The sequence below is a fragment of the Dipodomys ordii genome, unplaced genomic scaffold (genome assembly GCF_000151885.1).
Source record: "Dipodomys ordii isolate 6190 unplaced genomic scaffold, Dord_2.0 Scaffold39, whole genome shotgun sequence".
Taxonomy (NCBI): domain Eukaryota; kingdom Metazoa; phylum Chordata; class Mammalia; order Rodentia; family Heteromyidae; genus Dipodomys; species Dipodomys ordii.
This window is the reverse complement of record NW_012267255.1, coordinates 302438-317075: the sequence shown is the minus strand read 5'-3', so window position 1 is coordinate 317075 and position 14638 is coordinate 302438. Positions and strand designations below refer to the sequence as shown.

The following is a 14638-nucleotide window of genomic DNA, read 5'->3' as shown; positions in this document are numbered from 1 at the left end:
GCAGAGCACTAACCTTGAGCTGATGAGTTGAGGGACAGTGCCCAGGCCCAGACTTCAATCCCCATGACCGATGGGAAAAAAAAAAAAAAGAAAAGAAAAAAGGAAAGAAAAACAGGCTGGGAATGTGGATTAGTGGTAAAGTGCTTGCCTAGCATGCATGAAGCCCTGGGTTTGATTCCTGAGTACCACATAAGCAGAAAAAGAAGTGTCACTGCAGCTCAAGTGGTAGAGCACTAGCCTTAAGCACAGAGAGGCTCAGGGACAGAGCCCAAGCCCTGAGTTCAAGGCCCAGGACCATCCAAAAGAAAAAAAAAGGAAGGAAGGAAGGAAGGAAGGAAGGCGAGAGAGCAAGGAAGGAAAGAAAGAAAGAAAGAAAGAAAGAAAGAAAGAAAGAAAGAAAGAAAGAAAGAAAGAAAGAAAGAAAGAAAGGAAAGAAGAGAAATCAGGTAAGGGCATGCAGGCAAAAGAACCAAGAACAGAAACATTAATACCCAATGATCCACTGCAAATATGTGAAGCTATGAATTGTCCAGTGAACACATGGCAAAACTAGAAAGACATTTGGGGCATAGATAAGAAAGATTCCTGAATGCCATGGCAAGAAAAAAACTTGGACATGATACTATACTGTCAGAAAAAAAAGACTTTCAGCAAGAACATAACTCACTCAGACATGTATTCTAGAAAAGAAAGAATTCTAGAAATATGCCATGTTCAGCAGTGGAGAAAATAGTGAAAAGTAGAGAAAGGCTGGCAAGGAAGACAAGTACAATGAACTTAAAAAGAGAAGACACAAAGCCGGGCGCTGGTAGCTCACGCCTGTAATCCTAGCTACTCAGGAGGCTGAGATCTGAGAATTGAGGTTCAAAATCAGCCCAGGCAGGAAAGGCCCTGAGACTCTCATCTCGAATAAACCACTAGAAAACCAGAAGTGGTAGTGTGGCTCAAGTGGTAGAGCGCTAGCCTTGAGCTGAAGAGCTGAGGGACAGCGCCCAGGCCCAGAGTTCAAGCCTCATGACCAACAAAAACAAAACAAAACAAAACAAAAACTAGAGAAGAAATAGAAGACACAGGGCTGAATTACAGCTGTAGCATTAGGGTTAAGAAGAAAAGAATTGACAGGACATAGTGATTCATTATTAATAAATGTTTATCAAGCTCATACTATGTGCTAAGTACTATCTTCAGTGATGGGGAGATTACAGTTAACAAATAAAAAGTCCCTAAACCCAGGTGCCAGTGGCTCATGCCTGTAGTACTACTCAAGAGGCTGAGATCTGAGGATCGCAGTTCAAAGCCAGCCCAGGCAGGAAAGTCCGTGAGACTCTTATCTCCAAAAAACCATTCAGAAAACCAGAAGTAGCTCTGTGGCTCAAGTGGTAGAGCCTTGAGCTGAAGAGCTGAGGGACAGCACCCAGGCCTGGAGTTCAAGCCCCACAACCAGCAAAAAAAAAAAAAAAAAAAAAGTCCTTGAGTCCTTGAAACTTCCATTGCAGTGGACCTTCAACCAATTTGATTGGGAGGAGTAGAGGGAAAGATGAAAATCCTGTCAAGAACAAAGCCAAACTGGGTGGTAGAACAGTCCCGTCATCATAAACTACACAGAAGTCTGAGAATCGGAGCATAGTGGTTCGAGGCCAGCACTGGCAGAAAGGTTCAGGAGAGTCCTTTTCAATCAATAGTTAATTATAGTGATGAGTGCCTGTCATCCTAGATTGATGATCCCAGTCCAAGGATGTGCCCAGGCAAAAGCAGGAGCTTATATCACAAATAACCAGCACAAAAAGGGATTGAAGGCATGGCTCAGCAGCAGAGCACCTGACTAGCAAGTACTGGGCCCTGAGTTTTGAACTGAGCTCATTTTACTGTGTCAAAAATCACATGAATTAAGTTATATACGGATTAAGATTCATGGAATTCTATTGAAGGTGAGATCAGGAGGATATGGTTAGAAGCCAGCCAAGGCCAAAGGTTAGCAGGACTCCATCTCAAGTAATAAGCTGGGTGAGGTGGTGTGTTTCTGCAACCCCAGTTATGTGGGAAGCCGTTTACAGAAACATCACAATGTGAGGTCAGCCTTGGGCCAAAGTGTGGGACTGTATTCCCAAATTTCTTAATTAGTGGAAGGAAAGGAGGAAGGAAGGGTAGAAGGGATGAAAGAAAGACAAAAAGAAAGGGAGGGAAAGGAGAAAGGAAGGAAGGAAAGAAGTGGGAAATGGAGAGAGGGAGGGAGGGAGGAGAGAAGGAAAAAGTGAAGAAGAAAGGAAGAAGAAAAGGATGGAAGGAAGAAAGGAAAGCAGAGAAGGAGGAGAAGGAAGGAAGAAGGGAAGGAAAGAGGAAAGGAGGGTAAGAGATAAAGGGGAAGAAGGGAAGAAAGGAAAGAAGAAGAAAGGAAAAAAGAGGGAATGAAGGAAGAAAAAAGGGAAAGAGAGAAGGGGAGGAGGGGAAGAGGAGGAGGGAAAAGGGATAGAGAAGGAAGGAAGAAGGGAAGGGAAGAAGGAAAGGCCTGGTGGTGTGGTTCAAGTGTCATGGTGCCTGAGTTGCAAGAATCAGATTCTGAATTCCAACCCCAGTACTGCCCCCTGCAAAAAATCGTGGAATTTGAGAGCTCGCTTTCTAAGAACCTTACAAATCATGCAGCCCACCAATGCAACCTCTTTATTACGATAAGAAGCAAGGAAGGGTCAGGGCATTGGTGGCTCATGCCTGTAATCCTAGCTACTCAAGGGGAGGCCGAGGTTAGGATAGCGGTTTGAAGCCATCCCAGCGAAATGAAAGTATATGAGATCTCCAAGATACTGCTCAGAAAAAAAAAAAAAAAAAAGCAGAAGTGATGCTGTGGCTCAAGTGATACCCTGAGTTCAAGCCTAGGAAGAAGAAGGAGGAGGAGGAGGAGCAGGAGGGAGGAGGAGGAGCAGGAGGAGGAGGAAGGAGGAGGAAGAGGAGGAGGAGGAGGAGGAAGAGAAGACAGCAGCAGAGGCAGGAAGAGCCACGTGGTAGGCCACTTACCCAAACTTAGAAGCACCTGAGTAGTCCAGTAAGGAATTTGTCTTTCAGTCTGTTGCTCATTCTACTCTATCATCCACCATTTTCCCAACTATTTCAAGTCCATGCAATATTACACGCATTTGTATCACATTCAAGATTATAGTAAATCCAACGGTAATATTGTCAATGCCAACTGGCATACTCCTTACAAAAAAGGCTTCTAGAAAAGGACTTACTGACCTGATCCAATCTTTCCAGTTGGATATTAAGTGAGGAAGCGCAAGTTCCAGCATGGCTCAGTAAAGTACAAACATGCTATAGCAGAATGGACTTCGCTGGTGTTGCTCTGGGTATTGAGTTCAGAGCCTCACGCATACTGAGCATGCACTGCAGTCATGCTGGTGCTGCACCCAGCCCTGCCCAAAACGAAGCTCACTTAAAATATGTGTGTCAATGTTTCTAGAATTCCACTCCGCCTACATTTAGCCTCTAATGTTTCTTTCATTAACTGTTCTTCACTTTTTAGGTGTGCAATTAAATATTTCAAGAATAGCAAATGATGCAGCAATCAAGAAGAGAATATGCAATCATAGTTCTCTATCCTTTAAATAACTATTTCCTTGCGTTCATGCATTATCTTCTTTCCTAAGGAGAACAGAATTGTCAAGTCAGTGACAGCTTTAAATCTGCATCTTACTGAAGGCAAGCAAATCCTTTATCTCATTTTCTTTCTTTCTTTGGTGTTGAACCAGTGTACTTCAATATATTCCTTGCTGGACTCTAACTCTCAATCCTCCTGCCTCAGCCTCACAAGTGCTAGGATTACAGGTATATGCCATCATGCTCTTTGTGTCAATTTTTAAGAAAGATTTAATTGAAAGATTGAACTATATATTACTAACAAAGGTTAAAAACCTAACTCTTACAATCTTTGGCAAACACACACACACACACACACACACACACCAAAACTGTTTTGTGTTTCCTAAAATGTGAGCCTACATTCTCATCATTTTTTTTCCACTTGTATAAGATATATAAACTTAGAGCCAGGCACAGTGGGTCATGCCTGGAATTCTAATTATCCAGAGGCAGTGATCAGGAGGATAAGGTCAGCCAGGACAAAAATTTAAGAGCCCCCTCCCAAACAAGCAAAGAGGGTATGACAGTGCATATTTGTAATCCCAGCTACAAATGAGGTAGAGGTAGGGAGATTTCTGCCCAATGTCTACCCCAAGGGAAAAAATCTGAAAAGTAAATGTGACCAAGTGGTATAGTGAGTGTATGCCTAGGATGAGGTCTCAAGTTCAAAAGTGAATATTACCAATATATACAGGCTTAAATATAACTTTATTGTGTATTATTCATGAAGGTTTCAAAATTATGCTAGCCAGGTACAGGTGGCTCATGCCTGTAATCCTAGCCACTCAAGAGGGGGAGGATAACAGTTCAAAGCCATCATAGGCAAGAAAGATCCTAGGACTCTTACCTCCAGCAAACTACCAAAAATCAGGAAGTAGAGCTGTGGCTCAAGTGGAAGAGAGCTAGCCTTGAGAAATAAAGCTCAGGGATAGCTCTTGGTCTTTGAGTTCAAGCCCAGGACCAGCACAAAATAAAATGCTGTAAAACCTTTCAGAAACCTGATCATAACTCTAAAATGTGAAATTTTATCCTGCCTATTTGAAACACAATTTATCACTGAAAACCAGGAATCTTAATTTCAAGTTGCTTTGGCATTCTTCTGTAATAATTATATTAATACTTTGCCTTTATATGACAGATTTTTTTCAATTGTGTCCCCGACACTATGGTCCTGAATGGTGAGACCTATTATTTCCCTCAGCATCCTGAGTATTTCCCACAATATCCAGGACACAATGCAAACACCATTCAGATTCTTATGTGGATGAATTACAAAGAGACAATACTGTGAGACCCAAACCCAGCCCAAATAAATGAAGTGTAGCTGCAAAAGAAGAGCTGATGATAATCAACTCAAGTAATAATAGAAAAGAAAATAGGGCCAGGGGCTGGTGGCTCACGCCTGTAATCCTAGCTACTCAGGAGGCTGCGATCTGAGGATCACAGTTCAAAGCCAGACCAGGCAGGAAAGTCTGTGAGATTCTTATCTCCAATAAACCACTAGAAAACTGGAAATGGCGCTGTGGCTCAAACGGTAGAGTGCTCACCTTGAGTTGAAGAGAGCAGGAACAGCACCCAAGCCCAGAGTTCAGGCCCCACGACCAACCACAAAAAAGAAAAAGAGAAAAAGAAAAAAAAGAAAAGAAAATAGGGTTTGTTTACACTAAACTAAACATCATGACCACTCAGACACCTAGGGCACAGGAAGTAAATGGATGTGGTGACGGTGGTGGGGGTCTGGGCCCACTCCCCTTCTACATGGGGAATCTGGATGCCACTGAGGAGTCCTGCTGGGGGGGTGGAGGGACCTGGGTTTTGGCTGCAGACTCCTGGTGAGGTGAAGAGGCAGAAGAATAGTAAAAGATGAACTCTACTTTATGGCCCAGCTCTAGGAATCACAAAACACTCCGAAATTAATTAGGATTAAGTAGAATTAATAAGAGAACCGAGAGAAGCCTTTCTTACCTGCAATATCTTCCCTCTGCATTCTATTGTCCTCACTTCCAATTAGTCGGCAGCTTGTCTTGGTTACCAAACCATGGTCCTGCCTTGCTGTACTTGACAAGCTGACAGTAACAATTGGTATGAATGAATGCTCAGGTCTTCTTCACTCTCTCAGTACCACAGGATCTAAGAAGGACTAACCCAAATCAACCTACTACACGTAAAGGAAGGCAATGGTAAGCCAGAAGACCTCCCGGTATATCATGCTTCAGACTTAGATCAGAGAACTCAGTCACATGTCTAGAAGTATAAATGAGTGTGACAAGTTGTGACAAGTGGAGAGTGTGTGTCCTGTCTGGGGCAGCCCTTCCTCCATTTCAACTATGGTTGCTGTGTAGAAATGTGGACCTCATTTTGTCTAGATCTCCTAAGTTTCTCAAGAGAGGACATAAATACATATTTTATTGCAAAAGGTACCTACTTTAGACTTAGCTATTTGGTTGTCAGTTTGTGGCCCCTGATCTGAATGGACCATACTGATAATACCTGAGAGAGCCCAAGAGAAGGCTTATTTCAGCCAGAAAGAAGGAGGCAGAGTAAAAGTGAGAGAACAGGGAAGAGTCACAACAAAAGGAAAATGCTGCAAATTTTACAAACCTCAAAAACAGGCCGTGAGAGTACCAAAACGTTTGTCTTTTCACCTAAGAGTCCAGAATGAGAGGGAAAGGGGGCACAGGAGAAGCATTTCTTGGGCACTGCCTAAAAGCACAGGGTGGCAGACGCATTCACCTGTGTTGCTTTATTAAGACACTCAGTTCCAGGAAAATCCTTTAGAGATAGAAAAGAAACAGATAAAGTAGCCCTAGCTACTCAGGAGGCTGAGATCTGAGGATTGTGGCTCAAAATCAGTCCAGGCAGGAGCTTTCATGAGATTCTTACCTTCAATTAACCACCAAAAAGCTGGAAGTGAAGGTGTGACTCAAGTAGTAGCGCTTTAGCTTTGAGTAAAAAAGATCAGGGACAATGCCCAAGCCTTGAGATCAAGGCACAGAACTGTCACAATAACTAAATAGAGGATTTGTCTTGGTCACCAATCCACAGTTTCACCCAGTTGTAATTGACAAACTGACACTGATAGTGATTAGAGTGAATGAATGCTCACCTCTTCTTCCACTCCCAGGCCCACAGTATCTATTAAAGACTAACCCAACTCTACTACATATAAAATTGAGGTATGGAATGCTAAGCCAGCAGACGGCCCATCGTATGCATCCGACTCCAAGTAATTACCAAAACCCACAAGTGGATCTGTGATTCAGGTGGTAGAGCACTAGCCTTGAGTGGAAGCTGTCCTAAGGGACAGCTTCCAGGCTCTGAGTTCAAGCTCCAGTACCAACACACACACACACACACACACACACACACACACACACACACACACACACACAACAAAAGGGCTGGAGGTGTGGCTCAAAATGGTAGAATGCTAGTAAGCAAAAGCTTGAGTTTAAACCCAGTATCACCAAATAATCATCATCATAAAAAATAATTATTTGTATTTGTTAGAGGTTTTCAAAGAAACAGGTAGTGGGTTTTTGGGTTTTTTTGCCTCATAAATGAAGTCTATCCTACTAGGCCACTCTGAATCCCAATTAATGTTTTCAGAATATCCATACTTAGACACCATTTTGTTCACAAATGAAACTCTAGCCTCAATACTTCAAGTTATAGTTCAGAAGAAAAATACTGTTCAAAAGCCCAGATAAGGCACTCCTTTGTTGATGCTAAATATAGTCACTTCTACATGACATACATTTTGACAAGGATCAGCTTTGTATGTCAAATTTTCAAAAATAGCACAGATTCCATTTTAAGGTGAGCAAGAAAAATTGTCATTTACTGCATTTCAATTGAGAATGGATTTAAAAGTACAGATCTATTAAAATTGGATTATACTAATAATGGTAATGAGAAAAGTTTGTTGTGGTTTTTGCTTAGGGCACTTGCGAGTTGATGCAGGTAAAATACAGAATCTCACGCATTGTTCTTTAAATCATGCCTCAGACACGTTTGCCAAATATAAAATGTCTTCAGTTAGGTATTGAATAGCTGTGTGGACGGAGAGCTCTTTGCCAGCTACATTGGATAACCAAAGTTCACTTATACTAAATATAACTTCCCTAAAAGCTCTTTCCTTGTTTTGATTAAGTTCCTTTTCTAACAGTACCCCCAGACTTAAAAGACTTTCAGAGATGTGGTATTTTGAGTTTTCATATGGCCGCGATTTAACCCATAAAAGTATAACATTGGGAAACTTACGTGGCCCACTCAATAATGTGTGACTAAGACTGTATAAATATATCAGCTTATTAATCACACTGCCCAAGACATAGTTATGTGGTGACATGCCCCTGTTTGATGAACTCATTAACAAACTTTGGCTGATGAATGATATTCCTGAGGCTTTAGAGAGAGGAACTGATTTCTTATCACGGTGTCCCTTCTCTACCTGCCCTTTTCTCCCCCAAGGACAGACATTTTGTTAGGACGTATTCTTTATGCTATTTTTACCTGCTTATCTCTCTCTCTCTCTCCCTCTCTCCCAACTGTTCACAGTGGGGCCTTTTCGTACGGATCACATGAATATCTCAAAGCCATTGCTATAAGCAACCCACTTTCCAACTTGGTTATTTTTCTTACAAATCCCAGTGATTGGGGTTTTAGGGAGACTGGGTTTCCAAAATGCACCCAGCCAGGAGGCGGAAGCCTTCTTGGCCCCTCCAGCCCCCAGCTCCCCGCGGCCTCGGGCGCTGGCCGCCGGACGGTCGATCCCCATCCCCTACAACGTTCCCAGAGAATTAGTTTGGAGACCTGGCAGCCGCCCGGCTGGTAAATCCGAATCCTCCTTCCGGGGCCTCCCGGGGGACCGATCCGGATTCATGTCTTCGACGTAGTGGAGCCCGGGATGGCGGTGGGGACATCTTCAGAAGGACCCCGCTGGCTTTCACCAGCTCAGACCCCCCAAAGGGACAGACACCCCGCCCCCCAGCTCCTGCAGGAGTAGAGAAAGCACCCCGCGCCCAGCCGACCCGGCGCCGTGGAGCAGACGCCAGGGAGCGGGAAAGGAATCCAGCAGCAGCCGCCGGAGACCCCCGCGGGGCCGACCCGGGTGCGCGTCCGCGGAGGTCTGCCCCGCGCCCCGCCGCCCTCCGTCACGCAGCGCTCCGGACCGGGAGCCCCGCAGTCCTCCCCCTCCGACCCCCGTGGCGCTCCCCCAAAAGCCCGATCGTACCCGCCCAGCCCGTCTTACCCGCCGGGAGCCGGTAAGGCGTCTTGCGCCTGCCCGTGGGGAGGGGTCCCTGCGCTCTAGCACCGCCGCCTGGGGCCCCCGAGCCCCGTGGCTGCCTCCTGCCGCCGCCTCCAGCAGCAAGTTTCCATAAAAGTCCTGGTGCGCAGCCGGGCCCCGCATTCCACACGGGCCCGGCGGCGCGGCGGCGGCTGCAGCTGTTCCACTCCCCGGGCCAGCCCCCGCCCCCGGCCACCCGGGGAGGCCGGTCAGGGGGCGCCGGCCAACTTTCCACCGCCCCGCGCCCGGAGCGGACACCCCCTAACCTGGGGCCTGCGTCCGCCTCCGCAGGCCGGCCTGGGGAGGGAGGCCGCGCACGCTGGAGAGGATGCCGCGGTGGTCCTCGGTGCTGGGCGGCCCCCGCCGCCCCCCGCGGCCGTCCCGCCCGCCCCGCGCTGGCCCAGAGACCCACGCCCCTGTCCCCTGGCCAGAGAACAAGTCAAGTGGAGGCCCCTACAGTAGCTTCGCCTCTGAGGGGCATGGGCAGCAAGTGCCTCTTCTCAGCCCCGGTGAGGAACTCCAAAGAGGGTGGTTAATAGGGAAAAGGTGGAAGGTGGAGAAATAAAATGCATATGCCTTTTCACTTTGTCGTAATTGAAGGCAAGTCCTCTCTGGTGTTACTCAACTATATAAAAGTCCTTGCAGCCACAAATCCTTCCTCCTTTTCTTCTTCTCCTTCTCCTTCTCCTTCTCCTCCTTCTCCTTCTCCTTCTCCTCCTTCTCCTTCTCCTTCTCCTTCTCCTTCTCCTTCTTCTTCTTCTTCTTCTTCTTCTTCTTCTTTTCTTCTTCTTCTTCCCCCCGCTTCCCCCTCTTCCTCCTTCCCCTCCTTCTTCTCCACCGTCTTCCTCCTCCTCCTTATTTTTGGTGGCACTAGGGTTTGAACCCAGGGCCTTGAACTATGCTTGGTAGATGCTCTACCTCTTGAGTCACTCCACCAGCCCCCCTGTTTTATTGGTGATTTTTGAATTTGAGTCTCGTTTTATTCCCTGCTTGCCTGAACTGTGATCCCATTTGTGCTTCCCTTTGACAGGGATGATAGGAGTGTCACTATGTTCAATCATTGGTTTCAGATGGAGTTTCAGGAAGTTTTGTGACCAGACTGGCCTTAAACCAAATTCCCAGATCTCTGCCTTGTAAGTAGCTAGGATTACAAGCTTGAGGTATTATGCCCTACTACTCAGACCTTCCTTAATGCAGACCAGCAGCTTGCTAATTAAACCCATCAAACACTCCCCTATTGATAGATGAAATGCATGGCCATAGGCGGTATGCCTACCAGCAAGAGAGCCTCAATGTTTCATGGCCCTTAAAGTAAAAAAGAAAAAATCCAAATCGCATGCAGACATAAAATCATGAACAAGAATAACGGCTTCCAGCCTCAGGCACTGGACAGACAAGGTGCTACTGCAGCACTGTTGAAAGGCCTTGTGCTCTTTCCTACCTCTATTTCTCAGCCGGCATCTCTACACCATTTACTCAGGATGGAAACTCTTTCAGTACGGAAGAAGGGCAAGCCATTCATTTCTACATTACGGAACTTCTATGTTAATTTATTTAAATATTTAATGTAGCTTGAATGCACTTTTAAAAAGTGATTTAAATGTAGTTTAACACAGATAGTGATAGGTGGTCTAGTTTGCCCCTACCACCCTTCAATAAATACCCTCACCTTGGCCTTCTGTTATTCATAGAAATTTCCATGAGCATTTTCACTGCAGGTGCAGGCCATTCTCTCTATACAGTTCTCTCTTTTTCCCCCTCTGCATCTCCAGTGAAACATTGCTTCTTGCCTCTAGGAAGCTTCCCTGTAGTGGTATATCAACTGTAAGCGTGTAAGTGCTGTCACACACACACATACGATGCTGCGCAGAGTAGTGACATGGTATATATTTGAAACATGTTCATTCTGGCTGATGTGCTACAAATACTCTACATGGGTGAGGGGAAAAGCAAGAGACCAGTTCAGAGGGTGCTACAAGAATTAGAATGGGAGACTCAGAGAGTGATGGAACAGAAGACACTACATGAAAGGAATTATACTCATCACCTGACTCATGTAATTGTAATTCCTCTGTATATTACCTTTATCATAACAATAAAATTAACTAACAAAAGAATTAGAATGACAAGTAATGGAGTCTGGACCAAGGTGAGAGCCATGGAATTAGTGAGCAAGGCTTTTTTCAGGTAGAACAAGTAGGGCTTTAGTAACAGACTATAGTATGATCAAGAGATTTATGGCCTTTGCACTGAAGAATGGAGTTGCCTTTTTAAATTTTCAGTCAGTCTTGGGGCTTGAACTCCCGGGCATGGGCGCTGTCCCTGAGCTCTTTTGCTCCAGTCTGTGCTCTATCACTTTGAGCCATAGCACCACTTCTCATGGACTTTTCTGCCTAGGCTGGCTTTGAATTGTGATCCTCAGATCTCAGCCTCCTGAGTAGCTAAGATTCCAGATGTGAGCTACCAGCACACACCAGAGTTGTCATTTTCATAGATAGGAAAAACAATGCCATGAGGACTGTTAACAGAGGTGGTTGGAAGCTTTTTTTTTTCTTTTTGGTGGTAGTAGGGGGCTGTATTCACGGCCTTGTGTTTGCTGGGCAGGTGCTCTGCCACTGTAGCCACTTGGTCATTTTTGAGATAGGGTCTTGCTTTATGCCCAGATAGGCTAGCCTGGGCTAGCCCTACTCTTTGTGCTTCCCTGTATCACTGGAACTGTACCCAACCACTGTTCATTTTCAATAGCTTGGGATGATAGGTGTGTGTCACAGTGCTCACTCATGATCCAAAAAGAGGCTCAATTTAAGCCAAGTGCCAGTGGCTCACACCTGTAATCCTAGCTACTCAGGAGGCTGAGATCGGAGGATCATTGTTCAAAGCCAGCCCAGGCAAAAAGTCTGTGAGACTCTTATCTCCAATTAACCACCAGAAAACTGGAAGTGGCACTGTGGCTCAAATGGTAGAGTGCTTACTGTCAGCTGCACAGCTCAGGGGCAGTGCCCAGGCCCAGAGTTCAACCCCCATGACTGACCCCCCAAAAAAAAAGTCAATTAATTTTTTTGCCTAGGCTACCCTCAAATCATGATCTCCTGATCTCCACTTTCTAAGTAGGTAGGATCACAGATGTTTTGTTACTGTGGTAGAATCAAATTTTAACATAAGTTTAAATAGATGAGTAGAAATCCAGGGGATGGGGATGTAGTGGGATGATACAGAACTTGGCTACCAGGTGTGACTGTGGTTCAATTCTTAGCACCATGACCATGCCCCCTCCTCCTAAAAAAGCAGCAAGGGATCTAAAATCCCAGAAGATGATCGAGAAGGTATAGTTTACAAAACAAACCTTGGAGTGCTGGGTGAATCCATATTGCAGTGGAATATCCTGATGACATATCTTGAGATTAGCTAAATAATGTGTACTTCAGCCAGGTGCCAGTGTCTCACCCCTGAAATCCTAGCTACTCAGGAGGCTGAGATCTGAGGACCACAGTTCAAAGTCCGGGCAGGAAATTCCAGGAGACTCATCTCCAATTAACCACCAGAAAACTGGAAGTGACACTGTGGCTCAAGTGGTTAGAGTGCTTACCTTAAGCTGAAGAATTCAGGGGCAGTGCCCAGACCCCAGAGTTCAAGCCCCAGGACTGACCAAAAACCAAAACAACAATGAATACTTCTTCATATGAAGTAGAATGTCGACATTATCTGTGCATATTTTTTGGGGAGGGGTTCCAGTTGTGGGGCCTGAACTCTGGGCCTGGGCGCTGTCCCTTAGCTCTTCAGCTCAAGGCTAGTGCTATACCACTTGAGCCACAGCACCACTTCCAGCTTTTTTCTTTTTGCTTATGTGGTACTGAGGAATCGAACCCAGGGCCTCATGCATTGCAAGGCAAGCGCTCTACCACTGAGCCACCTTCCCAGCCCCCAGTATATATAATTTATTATGATGCCCTGCTATGGTTTCCAGCTAGTATAAACCACTGAGTGGCATGCACAATTCTGCTTCTCGCACTTCATGTAGTCCTGGCTTAGGCTTGGTATTGCTGTCTGACCAAGAGAATATGGCAGAACTAGTGTCAGTTCAAGTTTTGGTGATAAGATCCTGCCTTCCCCAGGCATTGGTGCTCATGCCTATAATCCTAGCTACTCCAGGAAACTAAGATCTAAGAATTGTTTTTAGAAGCCAGCCTAGATAGGAAAAGCCCATGAGACTCTTATCTCCAGTTAGCCACTAAAAGGTCAGAAGTGAAGCTGTGGATCAAATGGTAGAGGGCTAGCCTTGAGCTAAAAAGCTCAGGGACATCACCAGGTCCCCATTTTAATCCCTAGGATCAACACAAAAACAAATAAATCAATCTAGCCCTGTACCATGCTTTCTCATGCATTACTCACCGATGAGAAGCTGGTCATTACATCTTAAAGACACAGAAACCTGGCTGAAAATCTAGTTAGTAAGGAGCTAAGGTCTTGTGCCAATATCCAGCAATGAACTGAGGCCTTCAGACAACAGCGCATGAGTGAGCACATCTTGGAAGCAACGCTTCCAGCCTACTGATCTATTTTGTATTGATATAAGAGAATACCTGATGTTGGGAAATCGATTTAAAAAGAGCAAAACCCCAGTACTGTCAGAAGAAAAAAAATCACCTTATAACCTAACCACAATAAATTCTCTTTCCAGGCATATTGGCTTGTAATCGTAGCTGCTCACGAGACACGGAGTGGCAAGATCACAGTCAAGGCTCAGTTAATAAGCCAGGCATAATGTTATGCCTGTGTTCCGCATACATGGGAGGTATAGGTAGAAAGATGTGGTCCAAGACCAGCCAGAGTAAAACTGCATTACCCTATCTGAGTTCAAGCCTCACCATATACTGAGAAAGCAAACAACAGCAAGAAGTTTCCTGGGCACATGATTGCAGTGGCTGGCTGATCTGAACAGCACGGCTGGCATTCTGGTGAGGGTTTCTGGGCTGCATCTCAGCACAGGGGAGACACAGCCATGTGCAAGAGCAAGCAAGCAAGAAGGCAGCCAGGGGCAGGTCTGTTCTTTCATAACACCCCGTTCTCATGGGAACCAATCTCCTCCTACCTGACCTATTCCTGCAACATAGTATAAATTCATTCATGACCTCATTATCCTCACTAGGCCCCACCACCTCATCACTGCCACACTGGGAACCAAGCTCAGAGGACAGGAGTCTTGGGGGAGGGGGGGGGCAAAGCCAAACTACAGCCTTCAGCCCCAATCAGGCCTTTGACCACACCTTAGGAGAGTCTACATGAGACCCAGTAAAGTAAGCCACTCCTAGGGTAATCTTCAGAAAATATGGGATATGTTTGTTATTTCAAGCTGTTAAAATCTGGAAATAATTTGTTATGCATAATGATGAACTTGGCACAGTGGCACATACCTGTAGTCCCAGCTATTCAGGAGGCTGAGGTGGGAGGATTCTTTGACACTAGGAGTTTGTAACCAGCATTGGTCAATGTACCGAGAGAGAGAGAGAGAGAGAGAGAGAGAGAGAGAAGGGGAGGAGGGAAAAAGGAAAAAGAAAGTAACAAACATACTCGCTTTAACCTATTTAATTATCTACTGATATCATTATTTAGTTTTTTTTTTAATTTTTGTTGGTTGTTTTATTTTTGTTTGTGGAACTCAGGGCCTGGGTGCTGTCCTGCACTCTTCAGCTCAAGGCTAGCACTCATCACTTGAGCCAC

General features: G+C 45.4%; 1 protein-coding gene across 2 annotated transcripts in view; it reads right to left on the bottom strand.

The window, feature by feature from the left end:
* Positions 1-8954, bottom strand: part of Nexn (nexilin (F actin binding protein)) — a 31234-nt gene extending 22280 nt beyond the window's left edge. For both annotated transcript variants that reach the window (XM_013018242.1, XM_013018243.1), the window contains exon 1: positions 8885-8954. The gene's annotated coding sequence lies outside the window, so the exon portion shown is untranslated. The remainder of the gene's footprint in view (positions 1-8884) is intronic.
* Between the last annotated feature and the right edge of the window lie 5684 nt (positions 8955-14638).